The sequence below is a fragment of the Elephantulus edwardii genome, unplaced genomic scaffold (assembly GCF_000299155.1).
Source record: "Elephantulus edwardii isolate Elephantulus edwardi_28Jun2011 unplaced genomic scaffold, EleEdw1.0 scaffold00363, whole genome shotgun sequence".
Classification (NCBI taxonomy): Eukaryota; Metazoa; Chordata; class Mammalia; order Macroscelidea; family Macroscelididae; genus Elephantulus; species Elephantulus edwardii.
The window spans coordinates 1,256,603-1,264,452 of record NW_006400113.1 but is presented as its reverse complement, the minus strand read 5'-3'; positions in this window follow the sequence as shown (position 1 = coordinate 1,264,452).

Sequence of the window (7,850 nt, the reverse complement as noted above, 5' to 3'; positions counted from 1 at the left end):
GCCACAGTTGCTTCCCGCTCATCTAAATGTAATACTAGGATTCTTCATTTCTTTAATAGGCCTTTTAATTTGTACACAGATAGTGCTTATATTGTTTATTCTGTCACCCTTTTAGAGACTGCAGCTTTTATTAAGCCCTCTACTGAAGCAGTTACGCTTTTCCTCCAAATTCAGACTGCTATTAGATAGAGGTCTCATACCTTCTTTATAGGCCATCTTCGGGCCCATACTGGTCTTCCAGGACCTCTCTCAAAGGGAAATGCCATGACGGACCTTGCCACCCACATGGTCTGCTCAGTCATTACTTCTGCCATACAAGAGGTTCAACATGCTCACTCTTTACATCATTTAAATGCTCTTACTCTTAGGTTTTTGTTTAAAATAACTAGAGAACAGGCCAGACAAATAGTTAAACAATGTCCCTCTTGTGTAACTTTTTACCCACCCTGCATTTGGGGGTGAATCCCAGAGGTCTTGTCTGAAACGACATCTGGCAAATGGACGTTACACACATTCAGGAGTTTGGTAACCTCAAATACCTACATGTCTCTATTGATACTTTTAGTGGATTTATCTATGGTACCCTCCAGTCAGGAGAAGCAGGCAAGCATGTCATCACACATAATCTGGCCTGCCTGTCAGTACTAGGAAAACCTAAAATTATTAAAACTGATAATTGACCTGCTTATATCAGAAAAAATTTTTCAAATATTCTGCTCTCAATTCCAAATCAAACACATTACAGGTATTTCATACAACCCACAGAGCCAAAAAATTGTAAAAAAAAGCCCATCAAACACTTAAACACACTTTTGAAAAATTAAAACATTAAAATTAAAAAATTAAAAAATGGGCTGTTAAGGGCTCCCCAAGAAACATTCTTACCAATTCTTTGTTTATTCTGAATTTTCTAAATTTGGATGCTAAGGGAAAGACAGTGATGGATTGCTTTTGGCATCCCGCTACAAAAGATATTTATGCCATGGTACTGTGAAAAGATCCGTTAATCTACAAATGGTCTGGTGCTCATATGGGGCGGAGGGTCAGTATGTGTCTTTGGCATAAAAGCAGCATCAGCAAGATGGATACCAGAGAGACTTGTAAAACAGGTTGACTCTAACATTACGCCCAGGGACAACATAGACCCTGAGAAGCCTTCCTGTGTTTCTTTTACAGAAAAGAAAAACGAGGTTGTGCCTACAAGCAATCGTGGCCCTGCAAATCCTGCTGACTGTGATTGGTACCAACCCTCACCTGCCTCTCAAACTCACTTGGATAATCCAAAATGAATAAGGGGACACAATTTTCTCCAACACCTTCACCCAACCTGTAGGTTCCTGGTTCCCTGACATCTTTATATCGGGTGCCAAGTTTTTTCTCTGTAATCTCTGGGCATTGGGAAAATTAATCAGTCTTGTAAAACAACAAGTGGATGCAATTCAGGCAAGACATCTGCAGGTCCATTATCACAGGCTTGACCTAGCTGATCAAGGTGTGGCCGAAAATTAAGGGGACGTGGTCAAGGACCAGTCACCCTCTTAGGGGCTCATTGCCAATGATGGGATTAACATGCTTCCTTCTTTTCACTCGCCTGGCTACCGACCTAAGACAGGAGCAGGGACAAAGCTGCCCTGGCTTCTGATGATGGGTAAGGAACCTGTGGAAAGGAAGAAAGCTAATGCAGACGTGAGTCACCAGCGGCCTTTTTATACTAAAGAAGGGGGATCTGTAGGAAACCACACTTGAGGGCTCTGATCTGAGGCCTAAGTTGCTCCATGTTGTCTATGAGATGCCATTTCTTGAAAGCCTGCCTGACACGTACGCAGGTAAGGTCGGCCCAGGGCCACTCCATCCATAACGGCCACAGCTGTATTTCTTCCTGATAGGCTGCCAGTGGTCAGGTATCCATAGCAACCCTGCTTAAGCAAGTGCCCTATAGGTTCCTATATAAGCCTTGTGATAAGTTTCAATAAATGAGACTTGATCAGACTCCTGTCTTGTCTCCATTCTTCATGTCTCTTGTCCCTTCTCATCTCCACTCACCCTCCTTAGGTCCCTGTTGAAGACCCTGCGGGCCAGGGCAGAATCTTGCTTCCATGTGAAATCAGTAATATTGTTCTATAGTTTCCACACTCTGTTGGGTCACCCTTCTTTGGAATGGGAACAAATATATATCTCTCCCAGTCAGTTGGCCAAGTGGTTGTTCTCCAGATTTCTTGGCACAACTTGGTGAGCACATCCGGGGCAGCATCTGTTAGCTGAATATGTCAATTGGTATACTGCCTATTACTGAGGCCTTATTTTTTTGCTATTTTCTTCAAAGCAGCCTGAACTTCTTCCTTCATCACCATAGGCTCTTGCTCATATGTTGTTTCATGAAATTCTTCTGTGTCTGCCAATTCCAATTGAAATACAGTGACTCAGTATATTCTTTCCATCTTCTTTCAATACTTCCTGGATCATTTAATATTCTGTCTAAAGCATACTTGGACCAAGAGGCAGTAGTTAACACAAAGCAAGGAAATACTGCATGGTTCAAAATTGGGAAGGGCATATGCCAGGGATGTGTCCTGTCTCTAGATCTTTTCAACCTGTATGCAGAACAGATTACCCAGGAGGCTGGGCTCTATGAGGAGAAATATGGTGTCAGGATTGATGGAAGATTTATCAACAATCTGCATTATGCAGACGACACAAGCCTGCTTGTTGAAACTGAGGAGGACCTGAAGTGCTTGCTGCAGAGGGTCAAGGACTGCAGCCTTCAATATGGATTGGGGCTCTATGTCAAGAAGACAGAGATCCTCACAACTGGACCAACTGGCAGTATCAGGATGGATGGTGAAGAGATTGAGAGAGTTCACAGCTTTAGTCTGCTTGGCTCCACAGTCAACACTCTTAGCAACAGCAGCCAGGAAATTAAAAGACATATTGCGATGCAAAAGGGACCTCTCCAAAGTACTGAAGAGCCATCGTGTCTCTCTGGAGACTAAGGTGCATCTGATACAGGCCATGGTCTTTGCAATCACTTGTTATGCAACAGAGAGTTGGACAATGACTAGGGAGGATAGAAGGAGAATTGATGCCTTTGAGCTGTGGTCCTGGAGAAGAGTACTGAGGGTACCATGGACTGCTAAGAAAACAATCAGATACATCCTGGAGAGGGTTAAACCAGGTGGCTCTATGGAGGCAACAATTCTGAGGCTTTGTCTGACATACTTTGGACATGACGTAAGGAGGGATAGGTCCTTGGAGAAGGACATCATGCTAGGGAGGGTGGAGGAACAGTGCAGGAGAGAAAGGCCTTCTGAGGTGGATTGATTCAGTGACTGGGGTCATTGGGATAGGTGTATCGGAGACAGTGTGATTGGCACAGGACAGAGCAGAGTTTAGGGCTATTGTACATAGGGTCGTTATGAGTCACAAGCGACTCGACGGCATATAACAACAACAACAACAACATTCCCACAGCAGTCAAAATTACAAGACCTGTAGATTCATTTCTCATGAGTGAAAGCAGCAGCTGAGTCACCAAAGTGGACTATTTACTGTGAATGTACAACACTCCAGCTAAAGTTCACTATTCAGTGTTAACTATACCAGGCAGAAATAGTTGTAAAACTTATCAGACCATTAGCTATCTATAAATTAATGCAACAATGAACGACTGAAAACCCAACTGTAAATTTATGTTATAACCACAATAAAAAAATTATCCATAAATTAAGCTAATCTGATAACTTCTTAATCTCAGAGGTAAATATGAAAACATATGATTCTCCATCATTGAAGAATAGAGAAAGTCATTGTAATTTTCACAGGACAGAAAGACAATCTAAATTTATGCTGACATCTAGATAACACTGAGAGATCATCTGAGGACATTGCATAGATGGAGGCAGAACACCACAGTGGTACATTGTTCAAGGCTCAAAGGGAAAAGCCATGCTCGACTCCAGAACAGTTCTATTGAGAGGAGAACGGTGGTGGTCCTCCAAGGAATAGAGCCTTTCTATTTCTGAGATTCTCTTCTCTCATTTCTGAATGTACACCTCCCTTCACTAAAGTCTGGGCAAATATCAGTTATTGCAACCTGACACGCTGTCAGCAGAAAGTTTTGCCTGAGAATGTCTCTGGGGAAAACTACCCACTGTGTGTTGCCTAGAGACTCTTGTTCTTCGTGTCTACATTGGCTGCTTGGCTTCTGTGATTTTAGGGCTTGAAGGTTGCCAAGATGTCAATGTTATGGGGCAAATGGTGGTGCCAATCACAGTGACCAGGATGATTTTTAGGGGCCTTTGGGGGAGTGGCCATGGTAGAAGTCCAGCTCCTTTTGCTGACACCGGCCTCTCATCAGGACAAAAGTGTTGGCCTCACTGCTCTGTAATAGACTCTGGTGCTTTGAGCTAACACATCGGGATGCTAACTGAAAGGTCTCAGACAGAAATCCTTCTGTAAACCTTGTACCTGGAATTTGGACTTAGAGCCTCCTAAACTAAAGAGACTAGAAGCAGCACAAGAAGTTAGGCATCACAGAAGTGACTTGAGTCTTAAGCCATCATATCAAGGGTTGGCTAGAGAGAGGGAGGTGCTGGATGGGGTAGATGGGAGTGACACTGTATCTATTGGTTATGTCTATAATGGGGAAGTGTCTTTCATCTGCTTCTTTTGGTGAAATACTTGTCTGTCAGATATTGTTCTACAGCAGAGCATCCAAATTAAGACAGACAAGGAAGAAAGGATTTGCCATCCACTTTTGAAATAACAGGCCTGCAAAAACCCTATGTATAGTAGAACACATTTAGAGTAGACTAGCATTTATGACACCTGAGGTTGAGCCCTTGAATTTAGAAACACAAAGGAAGAGGAACAGTTGTAAACAGACACGAATGATTGGAACATAGAATGTGAGAAGCATCAATGCTGGAAAATTGCACGTGGTTAGGAAAGAAATGGAATGCATAAATACTGACATAATAGGTATTGGTGAAATGAGATGGGCTGGCAAGGGGTATTTTAATCAATCATATGATCTACTATGCCAGAGATGATAAGATGAGGAAAATGAGGTCACTTTCATAGTTAAAAAGGTAATTTCTAGATCCATCTTGAAATACAATATTGTGAGTGACAGGATAATATCCATAAACATACAAGGAAATCTGGTGAATACCACTGTTACTCAAATATATGTTCCAACAACCAGAGCCAAAGAGGAGGAAAGAGATGATTTCTACCAATTTTTGCAGTCAATATTCAACCAAACATGTAACCAAGATGCTTTAATAGTAATGGTTGACTGGAATGCAAAAGTTGGGAACAAGGAAGCAGGATCAGTAGTTGGAAAACATGGACTTACTTGGTGACAGAAATGAGGCTGGAGATAGAATTATAGAATTTTGCACAATAAATGACTTTATAAGAAACATAAAAGCAAACTATACACATGGACTTTACCTGATGGTTTGCACAGGAATCATATCAGTAATATCTGTTGAAAGAATCACTGGAGAAGCTCCATAGTAGTTGTGAAAACTAGGCCAGGTGTTAATTGCAGAAAAGACCATCAACTACTCATATGCAAGTTCAATCAAATCCACAGGAACAAAATTTAACCTTGAATCTATTCACCTGAATTAAAAAATCATCTCAAAATGGATTTGAGGTCTTCAACACTAATGAATGAAGACCACATGAGCTGTGGGAGGATATCAAGAATATCATCCAGGAATAATTTAAATGTCATTACAAAGACAGAGGAGGGGCAAAAAAGACTGAGATGGATGTCAGAAGAGACTTTGAATATTGCACTAGCATGCTGAGAAGTCAAAGCAAAGGGAAGAAATAAAGAAGTTAAGGAGCGGAATAGAAGATTTCAAAGGACAGCTCAGGAAGACAATGCAAACTATTATAGTGAAATGTGCAAAGAGCTAGAGTCAGAAAGGGCCGAAGTAGCTTGACATTTCTTAAGTTGAGGAACTAAAGAACAAATCAAGCCTTGAGTTGTTGAATGATCCAGGAAACATCAAAAAAGAGATGGAAGGAGTACACAGAGTCACTGTACCAAAAAGAACTAGCCAGCATGGAAGAATTTAATGAAGCAAGATATGATCAAGAGGTAATAGTGATGAAGGAGGAAGTCAAGCTGCTCTGAAGGAACTGGCAAAAAACAAGGCGTCAGGAATTGATGGAATACCAATTGATATATTTCAACAAACAGAGCTGTCCTGAACAGGTTGTGCCAAGAAATCTGGAGGATAACTACATGGCAAACTGACTGGAAGAGATCCATATTTGTCCCTACTCCCAGAAAAGGTGACCAGACAGAGTGTGGAAATAATCTAACAATATCACTAATATCACACACAAGCAAAATCCTGCTGAAGATTATCCAAAAATTGACTGGAGCAGTACATTGACAGAGAACTACCAGAAATACAAGCCAGGCTTAGAAGAGACTCTAGGGATATAATTGCCAATGTCAGATGGATCTTGGCTGAAAGCAAAGAGTACCAGAGGAATGTCGGTGTTGCACTGACTATGCAGAAACATTTAACTGTGTGAATCACAACAAATTGCAGCTAATCTTGAGAAGAATGAGAATCTCAGAACACTTGATTTTGCTCATGCAAAATCTATACTTGGACCAGGAAGCAGTTGTCAGAACAGAGCAAGAAAACACTGCGTGGTCCAAAGGATTGTGTCAGGATGTGTCTTGTCTCTATACCTTTTCTTTCTTTTGTTTTTTATTATTGAGATTTTAATGAAAGTTTGTAGAGAACTTGGATATCCATTAATTCATTCTTGCACCTTTTCCTCCCTTCCCCTCCAGTTCTCTTTTATCTTTGAAAAGAAAATTCTTCAATTGTTGTACCTTTTCAATCTATATGTAGAACAGATCAGTCATGAAGCTGGACTTTATGAGGATGAATGTGGCATCAGGGTTGGAGGAAGACTCATCAGGAATTTGAGTTATGCAGAGTTGAGTATGACTTAGAGTGACCATGAAGAACAGATGTGAACCTTGTACTATTTTATGCCACCCTTATCACCTCTGATATGCTTGATGTCATTGCTACAGTCACTGAGTCAATCCACCTTATTGAAGGTCTTCCTCTTTTTCTCTGACCCTCTACCTTTCCAAGCATGATGTCTTTTTCCAAGGAATAGCCTTTCATAACTGTTAAGGTTCTACCTGGTCAGTCTCTGTCTCTTTCAGACTCTCTCCCTCCCACTCCCATCGGAGAGAGGACTAAAAGCAAGGCTTCTCAGAGGAAAGCCAAAGACAAATGCATCAAAGTGAAGAAGCTCCCTCCTTAGGAATGCAAGGAATCCAAACCTCAACCAATCCCATTGTTTACTAGGTGGGGCTAGGCTATGACATGTCTATGAGACTGGGAGTCAATAAATAGCAGGATCCACTTAGAGGCTCACTTTCCTCCTGAGACCATGCTATAAGGTTTGGGCCTGACTTTCCAAGGTGTTCCTTCCCCTTTCTTAACATTTCTGCTTAACTTTTTTTTTATGACCTAACTATCTTTCACCAGTCATGCCGCCTTTGCATTACTTTAACACACCTTTTCCACTTGTTTTCCTAAATTATCACTGTGTGTACATCTGTTCACTTATTTACAGTCACTTCAACTCATCCTTTTCTGAGAAATATTAGGCAAATTACTTAAAACTTAAGAATGCAATGGGCAGAATGAAATCAGGTGGTATGAAATCAAAGTCATATTTTGGCTCCTGTGGATTTGGTTTAATTTTCCTCAGCTTCAGCTTGAATTTGCATATGAGTAATTGGTGGTCTGTTCCACAATCAGCCCCCCGTCTAGTAGTTTTTACAGCTGATA